This window comes from Rutidosis leptorrhynchoides, chromosome 6 (genome assembly GCF_046630445.1).
Source record: "Rutidosis leptorrhynchoides isolate AG116_Rl617_1_P2 chromosome 6, CSIRO_AGI_Rlap_v1, whole genome shotgun sequence".
Taxonomy (NCBI): Eukaryota; Viridiplantae; Streptophyta; class Magnoliopsida; order Asterales; family Asteraceae; genus Rutidosis; species Rutidosis leptorrhynchoides.
The window spans coordinates 177,596,039-177,616,183 of NC_092338.1; the positions used below are offsets into that span (position 1 = coordinate 177,596,039).

The 20,145-nt window shown below is 34.1% G+C and overlaps 1 non-coding gene across 1 annotated transcript; it reads left to right on the forward strand.

Annotated features, from left to right (window-relative positions):
* The first annotated feature begins 5,071 nt into the window (after window positions 1-5,071).
* LOC139856430 (small nucleolar RNA R71) lies at window positions 5,072-5,178 on the forward strand. The gene has a single exon (XR_011761912.1). It is a non-coding gene; the product is annotated as a small nucleolar RNA R71 (small nucleolar RNA).
* The last annotated feature ends 14,967 nt before the right edge of the window (window positions 5,179-20,145 follow it).

Genomic DNA, 20,145 nt, shown 5'->3' on the forward strand with positions numbered 1-20,145 from the left:
TTTAAGTGCGAGTAGGTCAGAAATTTCAGCACAACGTTAATAGGGTGTAGTGACTTTCGGAAGGCCATAAATCCTAAACCGTAACTCGGATTAAGACGAGATCTAAACGGAAAATCATCTACTCGAACCGAACTAACTGAAAATCAGCTTTTAAGTAGCCCAAGTTGTCTGATCAGATCCCGAAAACAGTAAGCAATGTGCTTTGGTGGGGTTCTTAGTGCTTGATGCTCATCACGGTTCTCATCCTTGATGCTTGTAGCTTCAAGTGTACAACTCGTTGATGGGTTAGAATCACCTTGATCAAGATTCTACCATCAACACACAATATGTTAAGACCAAGTAAGAACACAACTCATTTAAGAGTCTTAGATGGATGATGAACCAAGGTTACATCATATCCTTAGTCTTAACACAATTAGAAGTTACATTTTCAACTAAAGCTACAAACTTTACTTTAATCAAACAAGTATGAACATAATCTAAGTGAAATAAAGTGATGGAACCCTAAGCTAGAGAGCTTGGATCCTTTTCAAACAAGTTATAAGGTCACAAAGCTAGAAAGCTTGAACCTTTAGTGTTCTTGAAGACCTTGAAGCATAAAGCTTAGATCTTTAAGTTACATGAAGACCATAAACACAAGTTTTGATCTTTATAACAAAATAATGAGATCATAAGTTAGGAAACTTAGATCCAACAAAAGATATGAAGATTTAAGCTAGAAAGCTTGCATCTTGGTTGTTCTTGAAGATCTTGAAGCATAAAGCTTGAATCTTTAAGTTACATGAAGACCATAAACACAAGTTTTGATCTTTATAACAAAATAACAAGATTAAAGTTAAAAGATATAGATCTACAAAGTAGGTGAAGATTCAAAGCTAGAAATCTTGAATCTCCCATGTTCTTGAAGGATTCAAATCCAAGTTTGAATCTAGAAGATGTAATCAAGATCAAAGCTAAAAAGCTAGACCCTTTAATGATGATGATGAATTCGAAAATGATAAGAGAAGAAGAAGAAGAAATTCAAAAACTTACAAGTTTTAGAGTGAGAAAGACTAGAGAGGAGATAAGAGAGTAAGTGTGTGTGAAATGTAAATGAGAGCAAGTGTAAAATGGATGAAATAAGGCTTGTATTTATAGGTGAATGAGGTGATACATGGGGTATCAAAACCGTAGGAACATATAGGGGACAAGGGGGACAAACTTTTATTTTTTGGTTAATGGTTGTCTAAAGTTGGTGCTTATGTTAGGGTCTCATGCAACATTAAGGATAATACTTGACATAAATGCTAGCATGTTCCCTCTAATAAATGGGCATTTGTCTTACATATTAATGGGTCACTAGCTATTAATAATTGGGCTAATTAAATAGTCCACCAACTAGTGTAGGGTGGGCTAAGGCCCAACAAGGTAGAAAGTCCAACAAGACTAACTAGTAAGCATAAGTAAATTACTACGCGTAATTAAGCATCCAAAAACCCAAGTAATTATTATTATGAAATAATAATTAAGATTTCATAGTCATAATATTTCGATTACGACAAAAGTTAAACGTGTACGCAGTACGCAGTTTGTTTGAAACGTCAAGTGACACTAACGGTCATAAAGGCTTCCGGTGATCAAGTTAAGTATATTACGTACTTAAAGGCACGTTTTAACACACAAATGAAAGTAAGCCATGTGTATAAAGATTTCAGAGTATAAAGTAGCACATTACACACAAATACGCAATTTTGCAAAAACACAACGCACAAAAACAAGTCAAAAAAGTCGGGTCGTTACAGATTTCCTGCTGATTTTAGAGATGACTTTTCTAGATTTTTCGTCAACCTACAGCTGGTCCGGACGACAACTTCTTGACCGAAATCAAGAAGCGCGTGTCTTTTTCAGAAGACTTTACTTCCTTTTAATGATGGAATTGATTCATCGTGTAGATCCATCTTTCTTTCAAATATATTACAGTAAATCAGGTAAAACTAATTAGTTTAGTCCAAAGCAAAATGTACCTTCAATAATTTTGTACAAAAATATGTGATATATGTTTTAAAGATAACTTGGTATCTTCTTCCCACACTTAGCTTTTATTTATTTCTTTCTTTGCCTTTTTATTCTCTTCTATTCCATTTTAAATGAATTCTAGCGTTTTGGGTTGTTTCTCAATTTATGTCCTTTCCGAGGTAACAATAATTTCGGCATTAACACCTAGTTTTATCGTTCATAAATATGTATAAACATGATTTTGAATTCATTTATTTGAAAATTTTTAAAATTTTTACTAGAAGTGAGTAGTCATTATATAAGACTAGGGTTATTCTTTATTATCAGAGAGCACTAGATTCTAATAAACCAAGTGTATAAGTCAAATTTAACGGTGGCTATTAAACCAAGTGTATAAGTCAAATGTTTAAAACCCGAAAGAATTTTATCCCTTCCCGCACTTAAGATCTTGCAATGCCCTCATTTGCAAGAAATCAGTAAACATTTAAATTCATGAGGGTGATTAGTGTAAAAAGATGATTAAGATTTACCAAAGTTTCTAAATATATTGTTCTATATCACATTTGATGTTTGTCTTGTCATCAAAATTAGTAGCTTTTGCTGAACTTAATGCCAGTATTTGAAATACAAACATATATATACATAATATTTATTTATTTATTTTTTATAAAGCCTTTATTTATTAAAACAATTTAAATGAATAATTAAAAATTGTCATTTTAAAGCGAGTGTTTTAATAAGCAAAGATTTTCGGGTTTTTTAAATTATTATTTTTTTGACATACTTTAGGTCAATAATATTAAAATAATGATAATAAAATTTGTCGTCCCACACTCGGGTAAAGCAATTTCGGTTCCATGACCTAGTCTTTAACTCAAGATGAATTTTAGAAATCATTTTTTTAAATTTAATGAAATAAAGTAAATTTTGTTTTTAAATCACACAAAACTTAATTTTAAAAAGCGTATTAATTTCATACAAAACCTACAAAACAAAAAAATCAGAATGGGGGGAGAAAACTAGTTCTTTAGTGTCTGCTAGTGAAAAAGACCAATCGGATTCCATTCTCGGAACTACACGAGAACAGAACAACTAACTCTAGACAGCGTTTCCTTTTTAGAACATTTGAATCTCCCTACACTTAGGTAGATGTGGTGTCAAAATTGTGATTAACTTCATCGTCAATTTCTCTTGGACCATAATCAACTTGCATATCTGTGACTTTTGCTTTAAACCATTAGTCGAATTCCTGTGTAATATCCACAAATTCAACCAGTTTTGCCTTTTCTTTAGACGATAGATTGGATACTAACCGGTTACACAACTTAAAGTTCCCCTTGGTTCTAGCATCGCGAATCCGTTTAATAAGTTTCTTCATTGAACTATTAATAATGGGGTCATTTAATTTCGTATCAACAACGGGGTTCTTTGTTATCAAGCCATCATTAGGTGTTACTTCATCTTCCCCACACTTAGGCGTTTTATTATTGTTAAGTACTACCATTGGAGTTGGTAAAACAACATGGTTCTTACCAATCGTTTTTATTGGTTCAACGGTTTTGATTGGTGGAGATTTAGACTTTTGAATCACAAAGGTGACCGATTTGTCACCATCACTAAGTGTCATTCTACCCTCTCTTACATCAAATAACGCCCCGGTGGACGCTAAGAATGGTCGACCTAAAATTAGAGGAATGTTTGAGTCCTCTTCTATGTCAATGACAATAAATTCGACTAGAAAGGTTAAATTACCTACTTGAACGGGTAGGTTGTCAGCAATTCCAACTGGGTGCTTAATGGTTTGATCAAGGAGTCGAACACTCATTTTCATTGGACTTAACTCACCTACTCCTAATCTCTTATATAATGAAAGAGGCATAACACTCACACTCGCACCTAAATCTGCTAGTGCATCATACATGACACAATCACTAAGTAGACAAGGAACAATAAATTCACTCAGATCACCCAACCTGGGTGGAAGTTTTAGTGGAACTGTCTTTACCGGGTTTATTTTACGGTTTTTTTTTCTTGCACCTTCTTATTCTTCTTCTTCTTTCCAATGGTATCACAAACTTTATTACCTATTACTTGCTCATACTCAACTCCTTTTCTTGGAAACGGGATGGGTGGTCTGTATGGTGCCACCACTGGCTTAACATACTCGAGTAGTGGTGGTGGTGTAACTTCTTCGTTGTTACTCACATCTAAAACCTTCTCATTTTCTTGTGCTGGTTTTTCAGAATTTATTGACACCATATTAACATTCTCATTCTGAGGATTTACTTCAGTATTACTCGGTAGCTTTCCTTGTTCCCTCTCACTCATCATGCTAGCAAGAGTACCTACGTGTTTTTCTAGATTCAAAATGGAAGCTTGTTGAGTTCTAAATGACTGATCAAACCTCTCATTTGTTTGGGTTTGAGTTGCAATAAATTGTGTTTGAGATTCAACTAGTTTTTGTACCATTTCTTCCATATTTGACTTTTTCTCTTCGGTTTGTTGTGGTGGTTTATACAAGCTAGGTCTTTGTTGATTGAAAGTGTTGTTTTGAGTTGTTTGGTTACTCGAACCCTGTTGGTTGTACGAGTTATTGTTGGGTCCAATTGGATTGTAAAGAATGTTTTGATTTCGATTAAAATTTGGCCTTGGCGGTTGATAATTATTTTGATAATTATTTCCCGGCCTTTGGTTCATGTAGGAAACATTCTCACATTGTTCCATCGTTTGTTCAATGTGACAATCTTTCGTTAAGTGTGGTCCACCGCATTGCTCACAACTAATTCGTATTGCATGAATATCTTTAGTCATCTTTTCCATTCGTCTCTCGAAAGCATCTATTTTTGCGGAAACGGAATCAAAGTCATGGATAGAATCGGCTCTAGCTGCTTTAGATGAATGAAAGATATCTTTTTCCTAGTGCCACTCATGAGAGTGGGAGGCTGTATTATCAATTATCTTGTGAGCTTCGGTAGCGGTTTTCTTCATAATGTAACCACCAACTGCTGTGTCGATGTCTTTTCTTGTGGCGACGTCGACGCCTTTGTAAAATATCTGCACAATTTGAAAAGTATCTAAACCGTGTTGAGGACATCCTCTCAACATCCTTCCGAATCTTGTCCACGCCTCATATAACGTTTCATTTGGCTTTTGCACGAACGTGGCAATTTCTCCTTGAAGTATTACGGCTTTAGATGCCGGAAAGAATCTTTTAAGAAATTTCTCAACTAAAACATCCCATGTGTCAATCGCTCCTTCAGTTAACGATTCTAACCAATCTTTGGCTTCTCCCTTTAAAGTCCAGGGGAACAACATAAGATAAATAGTTTCATCCTCAACTTCTCGGATTTTAAATAGATTACAAATCCTATTAAAAGTTCGAAGATGTTCATTTGGATCTTTTTTTGTTGTACCACTAAATTGGCACTGATTGGTGACCATGTGTAGGATTTGTCCTTTGATTTTAAAATCTGGCGCATTAACATCTGGCTTAATAATGGCATGACCTTGGCCCGTACGTGTGGCTCTCATTCGATCTTCCATACTTTGAGGTTCCGTTTCTGCCATATCTGGATTTGTTGAATTCGAATCACTAGAAGATTCTGATTTAACGGTTTGTGGTCCAGGAGGAATGATTAGTGGTTCAGGATCTTGGAATTGTCCATGAATATCCTCCGGGTTCTCAATTGTGAAGTCGGTTTCAAAAGATGGATTATCGGAAATTTTAATTGGAGTACTTGTTCGACTAGATGATGTATCTAAAGAAAAATCAACGGCGATAATATTGGCTAGATGTCTTGATCGAGTTACAGGCGGTGAACGTATGAAAGGTGGTGAACGTTTTGTTCGGTGCATTCACTGAATATCCTATTAGTTATAAATATAAAAATTATATAAGTTATCAAATTAATAGACTTTTCTGATTTTGCCCACGTTTCGAATAGCCAATAGATGCAGCAGGTAGCCAGGACCCTTTAAATCGAAAGCCCACACTCGCCACTAACAAATCCAACTATTACTACGAACCAGAAAATTTTGGATGTCTATCAATTTAATCGCTTAAAATAATTTTTAGTCAAAATTTAAAGAAAATAAAGAAAATTCTATTTCCTAAAAACTAGAGCGTAGAAATGAGAAAAAAAAAAGCGCGTCGAAAAATAAGAAGTCGAAAAATAAAGATAAGAAAGAAAAGCGTCGAAACTTAAAAGTCTAAAAACTAAGTATTAAAACTTGCGTCTAAAGGTATTAGAGCTTAAAAGGAATTCTAAACGGAAAACGGAAATTACTTAAAAAGGTACTAAAATCTAAAAACTTAAAACGGCATCGCAGAATTCTAAAGCACCTAAATCTTAATCTAAAGAAAAAGCACTTAAGGGATTTTACGGCAAAGCCTAAAAATCTAGAAATATAAAAATAACTACGGCAAAAACTAACTTAAAACTAATTACGAACGAAAAATTATAAAAGTTACGAATTAAACGATAATACAAAATACAAAATACAAAAAGAAACTAAGTTGATAAAAATACAATTTTAAATAAAAATATTATTTTTAAAAAGTATTAATATAAATATGTAAATAATAATAATTAAAACTTAAAATATAAATTATATTAAAACTATATAAATTAATAATATTTAAATTAAAAACCTAATTTAATTAATTAATATTAATAATAATTAAACCCTAGTGTAATAAATGCGTTCAGGATGCGTGTCAAATCCACTCATGCGACCGCATGAGATTCTGCTTTCTGGGTCATGTGATCGCATGGCCCAATATTTCATAAATGTTCGGGCTTCTAAACTGACTAGGCCCAGCTCTTTTCAATTTTTTTTTAACAAAATATTTATAGACTATTTATATAAAATATAATAAACTTATATTTTAATATCTTAAAAAGAAAAGTACTTTTTAGTTTTATAAATAAAGTTCTTAAATATATATATATATATATATATATATATATATATATATATATATATATATATATATATATATATATATATTTTATTTTTTTATTTTTTTATTTTTTTTACACTTATTATAATACAAAATATTTTTACGAAATAAGAAATAATATATTTTTACAAAAATATGGTTTTAATATAACGTTTTTCACTGAGTCCCCGATAGCGGCGCCAAAAACTTGATGTGTGCGAGGTGGCGTATGAAATACTATTATTTTTTACTACAAAATACTATTAAATACGATACAATTTACACAAGTTATTTATTTATTTATAGAATGGATATACCTAAACCTTACTACAACACTATAGGCAGTGTACCAAATCGTAGAGTAGTGTAGTTTTTAGTAAGTCCGGTTCGTTCCACAGGGAGCTAGTGATTACGTACTATATTTTTATAAAACTATATTTATACAAATATATATATATATATATATATATATATATATATATATATTTATATATATATATATATATACATATATATATATACATATATATATATATACATATATATATATATATATATTTACATATATATATATATATATACATATATATATATACATATATATATATATATATACATATACATATATACATATAAGTGTTATTATTGTAAAAGGGGGTTTTACTGTTTAATGACCGGCTTGTCGATTTTATATTTTTTAAGCGTAAAGATAAATGACAATAATTAAAGTGCGTAAAATAAATAACGATAAATAAATGACGATAAATAAAATAACAGTAAATAAAATTGCGATAGAATATGAAATGAAAGAATTATGATTATTTAAACTTCCGTAATCATGATGTTTGAAGTTTTGATTTTAATTCATTACACTGGGTTAATTGTCCTTTGTCCTGGATTTATTTGAAACCTATCTGTTTTTGTCCATAATAGTCCATCGGTCATAATTATAAAATGCTCGTCAAATTAACCTTATTTCCGAAGTCAAATATTCCAACTAATTAGAGATTTAAACTGTAACAAGGTTTTAATACTTTATTAATAATTACATCAGGTTATCGACTGCGTGTAATCCAAGGTTTTAATACTTTGTTAACAACTACACCAATTACCTTGTATGTAATCCACTCATGTTTTAATAAGATATGAACATTAATTTACCCACTTGATCAGTTTGAATAATCAATTACCCAACTCGAATAATTAATTAAATGATCGTAAAAGATGTCGTATAAACGTCACTAAATAGGACATGCATAATCATTTAATAATTATTAGATTAACTAATTTGAAGATAGTTTCGATAGATACTAATGAGTTGTCATTCGATAAGACAATACCCCCCATCTATTAATAGTCCATAGTCCAATGTCCACAAGTGTCGGTCTTTTGTCCAAACCCGAATTATGGTACAAAATCCAATAACACCGTCTTAATATTTAGTCCAACATCACGATTACTTCGGCTCAAATAAGCATAATAATAGCTTAGTTACGAGACATTAATTTAAAAAGGAAGAACATAGCTTACAGTGATTATTAATTTCGTACCGTCGCACGGACAGAGTTTCGACTTTAAAACCCGTAAAACATTCCTTACAATAACCCAATTATTATTAACTTAATATTAATATTAAAATTAATATTATAATTATAAATATATATATTATGTTTATAGAGAGAAAGAAAGAAAAAAAGGTGCACATCATTCGTCAGAAAACTGGCCAATTTATAGAACTTTTTTGGATCCTGAAGCTCATGCACTCGCAAGATATTTCAGTGTATTTCCCATGCACTCGCATGGGCAAGCTGGTCAGCTCACATTGATTTGTGTTTTACTTTGTCGACATAATATTTAATTATATAATATAATATATATAATTTTATATAATTATATATATTATATTATATTCATGTGCATAGTTGACTTGTAACTTTAGGTCCGTTGACTCGCGCGTTGATGCTCGGTTCATGTCTTGGTTCCGGATTTTCGAACGCCTTTTCGTATGCTTAGATATCTTGTACTTTGCGTTCCGCGACTTGTACTCTTTTAATTTTTAGACGTTTCTCATCAATAAATTGAACCACTTGGATTGTAACTTGTACGTTTTAGCTTTTTGGTCATTTGCATCTTCAAATCATCGTTTTCTTCTTTTGTCTTCGCACTTATTTATTTAAACAAATATTACTTGAAAATAGAACAATTGCAACTAAAAGCTTTACATATTGGAAGGATATTGATACTAAATATATATTCATTTAGAGCACTATCACCAGACATTACACTTGCTGTAACTGTCTGTGCTCGCGTTCAGTCCAACCCTAAGAAATCACACTCTAAAGTGGTGGTTAGAATTTTCCAGTACCTAAAAGGTACTCCAAACCTTGAAATCTGGTATCCGCATGGATCTGATCTCACTCCTACTGCTTATACGGATGCGGACAATGGCGGTTGCGATGTTGATAGGAAAAGCACATCTGGATCAATTCAGATGTTGGGGAATAGGTTAGTCGGTTGGTCATCCAAGAAACAAAACTATGTTTCATTATCAACAGCTGACTCTAAGTATATAGCTGCAGCTCACTGTTGTTCTCAAGTTTTGTGGATGCAAACTCAACTATTAGACTATGGCTTTCAGATCTCTAATACCCCGATATACTGTGATTCACAAAGTGCAATTGCAATTACTAGCAACCTGGTCCAACATTCTAAGACTAAACACATAGATATTCATTATCACTTTATCAAGGACCATGTAGAAAAGGAAGATGTAGAATGATACTTCGTGCCTACAAAAGTGAGATTAGCTGAAAAGTTCACTAAACTTTTATATGAAGTTAGGCTAAAGTTCTTGATTCAACAAATAGGCATGGTGGAGTATAGTGCTTAACATTCCTTAACTCTTTTGGTACTTATTCCTGGGATATTGTGTTTAGGGGGAGCTTATTCTTTCTAGGGAGAGTAACTAAATGGCTTATATTTCAATAGTTACGATAGGAGGAGGTAACTGATTGATATCTTGTTTCAAGGGGATTTATTAAAATTTTCTTATGGAAAGATCAAAATGGTGATTTACTTTATTGTATATCACATTTTGAGGGGGGAGAAAAGAGAAAATAAAAAAGAAAATTGATTTTCAATAGTGAATTCATAAAAATTTATGTTTTAATCTGATAAAATTCATCTTGGCTTGTATACATCTCAGTATGCAACCCGTTTTAACAATTGGTATCACTAAAGATTTGTGCTCTGTACATAATTCAAATTTTTCTAAGTACAAATCTTTATTTTTGAAAATTCTTAAAAATTTGAAAAGTTAAAATCCAAAAAGGTTTGAATTTTTCATGAATAAATGCTATTTTTAGCATCATACCGAGTCTGACAACAAAAAGTCCATATTCGGTAAGTCTCAAAATGCTCAAAATTCACTCAATCTTGAATTTTAAGGAAAATATTTAAACTTGTGAATCGACTGATATTAATTTGTCAAAGTTTAAAGTTAGATTGTTTTAAATTTGAAATTGAACTGCATTCGGTACTTTAGGCCCACTCGGTAAGGCCCAATTTTGACTCATTTTCGGTATCTATAAATAGAATAGTCAAATTCAAAGCTTCTTACGTTTTCTTAAGCTTATACCGAATCTGATTATCTTTCCGAGTCTGTGCTAATCTACCGAGTCCGTTCAATATTTACTTCAATTCTTTGGTAATTTCTCCTTTTAATCAAGTTTGTGATATACATGTTATAGATCTGAGTTGAATGAAAGAATATAAACCAGAAAAGATCTCATCTTACATGATTTAGACCCTCAATTTGTAAAAACTTTGAATGAAACCGAATCTGAGATAAATCTTAAATTTAAGATTAAATCTGATTCATGTGATTAAATGCTATGAGATAAAGTTTATTCATTGATTGAGATGTTGATCTATAAAAGAAGCGAGTCTGATTGCATGATTAATTGATGTTTTAAAGATTCAGTACATACCGAATGTGTTCTTGCTACAATACCCAGTATGTTCAAACAATTAACATGATTATCTGATTCTTTTGAGCTTTAAATTGATTCTGGTTATGAAATTGAAAGTTACATGACTAGAAATGCATGTAAAGGTATAATATATGAAAATTGAAGATACCAAATCTGATCTATGATCTAGATACCAAGTCTAATATTTGGTAGATTAAATTTTCATGGTTTGAATTTGAAAGTTTGTATGCTAAATCTAGTTCATCAAAGTGAAAGGAAAAGCATATTTAGTAACCGAGTCTGCAATATTTCATGCTTATCGAATCTGCTCATGTTTTTGAAAAATGACTAAGTGTTGATTGGATTTTTGGTGTTATTGTTTGATTGATCATGATACTTGCTTTAATTGTTTGAATGTTTAAATTGAATATCATGATTGTCAAATATTTGTTAATAATTTGAATAAATGATTTTTATAAATTATAAAATCCATAAAAATCATAAAATTGAAAAAATTCAAAGGACTTCAAAGGAAATAAGAATAGAGATATATGCTTACTGTTAACAATTTGTGGTCTTCTATTTCTTATTAAAACAGCTAAATGGCTAACAATCACTTCATCAACTCTGAAACCAACATACTCGGGAACTACTGGCTGGCTATTCTAGAAAGGCATACCGTATGGGGTGCATTGAGCAATAGTGTCAGTGTACCTGAGGCAGATTTGAGACTTCTGAATAGAACTATCAAATTTGTTGAAGCTATAAAACCCACTGCTATTAATCCACAGGGAGAACCTGCAATATTTGACTTTGAACTTAGAGGAGTAAATGGACGAAGGAGAATTACTAAAGCTGATTTCAGGAGGATCTTTCAGCTTCCTCTTGTGAACAATGCTCCTGCATTCCCCTCCACTCAACAAATGATGTATTCTATCTTCCAACTAGAATATAGTGGTGATACTAATGTTACACCTGCTAAGTTTCAAAAGAAGTATCTACACTTCCGGTGGTATGTGATCTTCTCGATCATAAACAAGTGCTTTCTGATGACAAGAAGTGGATCTAATAGATTGACGGTCTCGAAGCTGAAGCTGTTCTACTCTTTCATAAGGGTAAAAAATCCATATTATGCTGAGATCTTATGGGATCTGGTTCAGGTACAATTTGATAAAACAAGGAGTGCATATATTCCTTGTGAAAGTTTTTTCTGTATTTTTATTCATGATGCTTTAAATACTTGCAGAAATGCCAAGATTCCTGTTCCAGGTACACAGGGTATGCAGATGGTACGTTTTGGAGAGGTGAAGATGAACACCCCGATGATATCTGATAATCAATTCACTGCCTGATACCAGAGTGGTTGGTGAGGTTGGCAAACCCCTTAGATACCAGAATCCATACATACTATGAGGCAGTAGGGATACCTCTTCCGAATCTCAGCACAACAAGAACCAGTTGAACCAGATGAGGTTCTAACCCCAGAAGTTGTAGAAGAACCCATAGCTCAACCTAGACCAGCTTTCACCTCACTTAGGGTTAACCTGAAACGCCCTAGGGTTATCCGATCTACTCAACCCGTGAGGATCAGAGAACCTAGTCCACTTAGGATTGAACCTACCCTATCAACTACACCTGAGGGGAGTGACACTGATTCTTCAGCAACTGAATCATCTCCCGATTTACCGAAGATTAGGACACGTTATATCCCTGATGAGATGATTCAGTCTCCGCCAACCCAACAAGTAACTAGATCTAGGACTTTGACTCCTATTGTTCACCAAACAGTTACTCAAAACATTGGTGATACGGATCAAGACTTAGAGAAAAATAGGTCACCCTCACCCATCTTCGTATCACATCCAATAATAACAGTAAGTCCTACACTAAATGAGGCTTCGGCTTCGGTAGGTAAGAGATCTGAAAGCATGGATGGTAAAAATACCAATCAGCCCATCCAACCTAATCAGGATTTAACAATGAATCCCACTAGAGCAGATGCTTCGGAATCTCAAAAGGAAGTAAAGTCTTCCTCTGCAGTAAAGTCTGCGTTGACTCAATCGATTGAGGAAACTCAATCATTGAAGTCCAGAATGGCCGAAAGGGGAGCTAAAAAACCCTTGAAAGGCACCCTGCATATCGGATGGAAATCCTCTTGATATACTTCATCCTAGTGATGTCGTATTGCCTCAACGTCAAACAGGGCCTGGAGGTCCGGCTTATCTTGATGAGGAAGATCTGTCGCGCCCCATGGTAACAAATCAACCTGACATTCCTTCAGGAAATTTATCAGACTTCCAGCAGACTGTTCCTTTGGTTCAAGAAATTAATCCATTGGTTCACACCACTTCTCATTCGGATCTAGAATATCGAAATCTGAATGTTGAGTCTTTAACTGAGAGAAATGTGCCACTTCATGGTACATTAATGACTTCAAGAGTCGGGGATGCAATCTCCGCGAGAGCTAAAATGACGGGTAGTTCTTCTACTCTGACAGAGTCCCAAGAGACTAAAATCATAGAGACGACCGACCCGATAGGGTCTTCATCGGTGACAACTCCGGTTGTTACCCAACCTCCATCAGACGGGGACAATCTGACTAGTATCACGTATTGCCCTACATATAAGAATAATACCGCACTTTTATCCTCACCTACCCTCACGGAAAATCAAACACTTCCACCGACATCACCTTCATCATCTGCGGCGATTCCACTTGGTTACACTGTTGTTTCACCACTTGGGTCACCTTCACGGACATCTTCGAATTTTGTTTTTCAATATCTCTCTGATAATGAGCTAGAGGCATTATATCTTGCTGAATTTTCTAAGCGAACAGATCTCGACGAAGTTCGTGAGATGATATTAATCTTTATTGAACAAGCAAGAGAAGTGATTCCTCTTTCTCCGTGTAAATCACCTGAACCTATTCACATGTCTGACCATGATAATTCCGATTTTGACAACAATCATGAGGGGGAGAATAGATATTATGGGTCTGGTGCATTTAAACGCTCAACTTATGAAGCTGGTTTGTCTAGTCAACATTGGGGAACTGATGATGTAGTTCATATTTCCGATTCTAAAAGTGATGAGGTTAAGGAGATTCAACATGATAGTTTTCTAGATGAATCAGTTAATCAGAGAGAAGGTGACTCAGGAATGTTAATGATTTTGGATACTGTTGAACAAACAGATGATACGTCAGCACCAGAAGATAATCGTAACTTTGATAACATCGAGGACATTCTGAAGGGGACGAGCGTAGTAAATGAATTTAATGAACATCAATTTGTCAACATTACATCTCCAACCGAGGAATTTGGGATACATTTCGAGAAGGAGATTTTCTTGAATGGTGAAATAGATACTACGACACCTCCTGATCTTGATGATTCTTTCCAAATATCAGACTTTGTCTTTGATCGTGATGTTGTTTATCAACTAAGTGATGATGAGGAGAAGCTGATTCTTCGTTCACCGTTTATTGAATAACAAGCTTACAAAATCTACGGTGATTCTGATCTCATCCTTGCAGCCTCTGATATCGGCTAAAAAGTCACATTTTCAGTTCCGTATTAAGGCCCAAAAACAATAAAGTTCCAAACTTTATCGCCAAAATACCCTCTTCGTCGGTTAAAATTGAAGAATAAGTGATTATGAAGACGGTGCAAAAAGAATCAAGAGAAGCTAAAACGAAGATTCTAGAATGAAAATGGTGAAAGACAAGAAATCAAGTTATGATCCAGCAAATCAGCAAGCCAAACGGGCTGCCAAACGGCCTGTTAGTATGGCAAATGGCCTGCCACATGCCCAAGGCAAACGGCCATGGAAAACGGGCTGACTGATCAAATGGGGCTTGTAAATGGCCTGCCAGCTGTTTGCAGGCAAAATTCAAGCTTATTTAAAGGGTCTTTGTCATCCATTTCAACACACACTTCAATTCACTTCTTTTTCTCTCTTTCTACAATATTAGTCATACTTTCAAGGTCTTCAACTCCGTACGGGAAACCTAGTACCCGGAGAAGAACGCCGAAGATGGTATTAGGAGCGGTATGGAGTTTGAAGTTGTCACTTTTGTATTCAGAACTCGTTTAATCTACTGTTACTTCTATCCTTTGTCTTTATATAATGTTTTCCATCATTATGTTTTGTGATATTGTTACCATGATTAGCCAGTAGTTATCTTTAGTGTATGTTATGATGTAGTCAGCAATAATGCCGAAATAATATTATGGTTTATGTATGTTGTCGAGATGCTTTTCGATTATGCTTTAAACTTAATCGCTTTTCTAACTAATAGAACGTAGTTATTGACTCTGTTATTGGGAAGTCGCGAACCCCGATTTAGAGTACACTATCTGTGTCACCCTTTGGTAAGAGAAGTCTATCGGATACAACGTAAGTTTGACTGAGGCACACCGGTTGTAGTAAGTCCACCGAGCCTTGGATTCTGACTGAGGACTCTGATGTGTGCGAGGTGGTGTACAAAATAGTTATATTTTTGTTGCGAAATACTATTAAATACGATACAATTTTACACAAGTTATTTATTTATTTATAGAGTGGATATACCTAAACCTTGCTACAACACTTATAGGCAGTGTACCTAATCGTACAGTAGTGTAATTTTTAGTAAGTCCAGTTCGTCCACAGGGAGCTAGCCAAGTTTAACGCTATATTTTTAAACTATATTTTAATATATACTTATATATATATATATATATATATATATATATATATATATATATATATATATATATATATATATAAGTATTATTATTATTATTATTATTATAAAGGGGGGTTTTACCGTTTAATGACCGGTTTGTCGATTTTATGTCTTAAGTCGCAATTAAAACCTAATGTAAAATAAATATAACTTAATTTAGAGCGTAAAGTAAATGACAATAATTAAAGTGCGATAAATAAAATGACGATAAATAAAATTGCGATAATTAAAAAGTGCGATAATTAAAAGTGCAATAAATAAAATGACAGTAAATAAAAGTGCGATGAAATATGAAATAAAGGAATTATGCTCATTTAAACTTCTGTATTCATGATGTTCGGCGTGTTGATTTTAATTTATTACCATGGGTTAATTGTCCTTTGTCCTAGATTATTCGATATGTCCATACGATTTTGTCCATAATAGTCCATCAGTCATAAATATAAAGTGCGAGAGTCTTCGTCAAATTATCCTTATACCCGAAGTCAAATATTCTAACTAATTGGGGATTCGAACTGTAACAAGGTCTTAATACTTTGTTTAATGAATACACCAGGTTATCGACTGCGTGTAGTCCAAGGTTTTAATACTTTGTTAACAATTACACCAATTACCCTTGAAAGTAATCCACCCCTATTTTAATGAGTCTATTTACTATTAATCCATCCCCGTGTCCGGTCAAATGAACATTAATTCGTATTTATAAATATCCCGCCCACCGTACCCGATTAAGCGTATGTGGTTATATATAGATACGTCGAATTGTAACCTTTATATTAAATTAACGAGGTATCATTTAGTTAATATAAAGCCCATTAATAGCCCATAGTCCAATTTCCACAAGTGTCGTTCTTTTGTCCAAACCCCAATTATGGTACAAAGCCCAACAGCCCCGTCTTTAATATTTAGCCCAACATCACATTTACTTCAATTTAAATAAGCATAATAATAAATTAGCTACGAGACATTAATTTAAAAAGGTTGAACATAACTTACAATGATTAATAATAGCGTAGCGTTACACGGACTGAATTTCGACTTACACCCTTACAACATTCGCTAACATAACCTTATTATTATTAATCTTAAATTAAAAATAAAATTATAATATATATATATATATATATATATATATATATATATATATATATATATATATATATATATATATATATATATATATATATATATCGTGAGAGAGAGATTGATAAAGGAGTAATAAATTCGGCCAAAACATGCGAAATTTATAGGACCTGGCCTGCTACAGGCTGCCATGCGATCGCATGGATTTAAAGCTTCCAGGCCATGCGATCGCATGGCCCTCTGATCCAGCTCACATAACATTGTTTTCTTGTTTCTGACGGTTTTATTAAATATATATAATATATATATAATTTTAAGAATTATTTATATATTATATTATATTTATGTGCATAGTTGACTTGTAATTTTTGCTCCGTTGCGTCGCGCGTTGAAAGTTGGTTCATGTCCCAGTTCCGGATTTTCGAACGGCCTTTCGTACTATTTAATATCTTGTACTTTGCGTTTTGCGGCTCGTACTCTTGTGATTTTTAGACGTTTCTTATCAATAAATTGAATCACTTGGATTGTACTTTATACTTTTTACCGTTTTGGTCTTTTGCGTCTTCAATTCGTCGAATCTGTCTTTTGTCTTCACCTTTTATTATTTAAACGAGTATCACTTGTAAATAGAACAATTGCAACTAAAAGCTTGTCTTTCTTGAGGGATAATACTATGAAATATATGTTCATTTTTAGCATTATCAAACTCTTTCGTAGTGAAACATATAACTAGAACCCTAGTACATTGTCGGTCCTAAACCATGCTAGTGTAGTCACCAAGCATATGAACTTCGTACGTGCACGCTGAAGCGCAACAGTTGTTGTAAGCTGTACCTCTACTAAGTAAGGCCATGGAACCCGGTCAGTGCTGATTAGTACACTTCACCATAACGCAGTCTCAAGCATTACACCCCGCTTGAGGGATTCTTGATTAATTAAGGAACTATTTGTTTAAACACATAAAGGATTGGACCGTTAGGATAACCGAACGTGTTCATGGAAGTCAAACTTGACTTGGCCATGGTGTTCTTTATGGTTGAACTCTTTTTAAGAGCCTAACTATCTTTTTAACTCAATCATTAACGAAAGCATCGAAGCACATCACGTCTCTCGGATACGGTAAACCATGTATTATATTATGCTCAAGGAAGTTTAGATTTTTGTGGAATGTTAATACATCACCCAACCGAGTCGCTCAATTGGATTAGCCGTCTGAATGTGTATGCATGTAGTCAGACTGCACGGTCGTCGGGGGTAAGGGATATTGCTGTCTATTGAGAATCTTCAAGCCTATCGCATTACCCAGTGACATGTCTTATGACAGGAGCATTTAGGACTAGTGTAATGAATACAAGGTCACTGCCTATTCATGAGCCAGCATTCCATAATCTCGGCAAAGTAACTGACGAAATCATAGCATGCGCTTGTTTTAACCTTATCTGAATCACAAATTTTATCATATTTACTTTACTTTATCTTATAAACTAGAAAACCTAAAAATTAGGTAACAAACCACTAATCCTGCACCTTAGAATTATCTTAAGCTTTAAATATAGGTTCGATTCTACTGATATCTTAAAAATACGACTCTAGTCATACTTACCTTACTCATAATAAGGAGTAGTAAGATTTAGGCCCCGCTAAATATAATTTTAAAACTATTGCTCCCCCTTCTAGTGGCTGATTCTGACGCCTTGCGGCCTAACGACATCGCACAAATAAAACCGCTCGTTTCGGCCATATCAAGGAGGGATAAGCTTTTAGCGCCGCTGCCGGGGAACTGGTATCAGACAATACTGCTTTTATCAAACTCATTCACAAGCATTAAGTGGTGTCTAAGAAAGACAATTATACACGGACTTGGTTGTTGGATTTTCCGAAAAGTCTCTAATTATATTGGGACCAAAAGGATCATGCCTCTCTGTAGTCGGCCTGGCCACTTGGTTTGTTGAATAGTTCATGCGAACCTCTATTATCGAAATACTAGGGAATCAGTAGCAAGAACCAAAATCATATCTAAACTTAGGATAATTAGATTACCTTATAATTAGATTAGAATACCTTAGATTACCTTAGATTACCTTAGATAACCTTAGAATAACCTTAGATTGCTTTAGACTAAAATAGGAACTTAGCTTATTTGCTTAAAATTCAAAAACAAAAAGGCATACCAAGTGTATGACCCAAACCTGATCTAGACCAGGGTCGTTGTTATTCGTACCTGATCCAGAAACAATAATCTCTAAAGCACGCAAGGAAGAACGAATCAGAAATCGAATGGCGTTACGCATTAGTTTACCCGAAAACAAAAAACCCTTGATATAAGGTCGAGGAGGACCGATCAGATTCCCAGAGATCCAAGAACACTCTTTCGAGTTAAAACATCACATTATACAGCTCATCTAAAATGGCTGTCAATTTCATGGACTAACGAATGACGATCCTAACTCTCACCTTGATAAATTCATTTCTCTTTCGAACTCCTATAAACAGCCAGGGATATGACAAGATATAGTCAGTCTATACTTGTTCCCTTATTCTCTCACTCATCATGTACAAACATGGTTTTGAAGGATTGGAAAAGATTCTATCACGTCATGGACGGAGATGGCTACTAAATTCCTAACCAAATATTTCCCTCTTTCTAAACAAAACAAGCTCAATAATGACATCATTAACTTCAAACAAAGTTATGATGAATCTCTTTACACTGCATGAGAGCGATTCAAAACCCTGCTGAAGAAATGCCCTAATCACCAGTTAGAACGATCAGCTCAAATATGTACCTTCTACAATGGTCTTACGATAAATCATAGGACGACGATCGATACCGCAGCTCAAGGAAATCTGATGAACCAAACCGCAGATGAAGCATGGGAGTTGCTCGAGTACATGACAATGCATCATCATGACTGGAACAGTGGTGAAACAACTTCATCATCTGCACCACTCTCCGCACTTAATAATCAAATGGAGGCCATCAAATCTCTCACGGACAAGATGGAATCTCTTTCCAAACAACTCGGAGAATTGAAAATGCAACCGCAGTAGGTTAACCAGGTCCAGGACTGTGTTAATTGTACTAACCTGCAACCCACTGAAGAATACCAAGTTGAGTACGAGAACCCTGACGGCTCAGTCTGTTACGTTCAATACCCAACTCGTCAATCAAATCCCGGATTCAATCAACAACCTAGGGTTAATCAATTCTAAAGAAACAACCAGCCTTTTCGTTATTGTTACCCACCTTATCCACCCCAACAATCTCAATTGACCTACGATCAACCACTTCCACTCACTAGTCCACCAGTCGAGGAAAATTCCCTAGCCACTCAAATTACGAAAGTAACCAACCCTACTCTCGGAGCTGATGATCATTTGACTCAGTTCATCCAAGGACAACAATAGCTAAATCAGAGAAC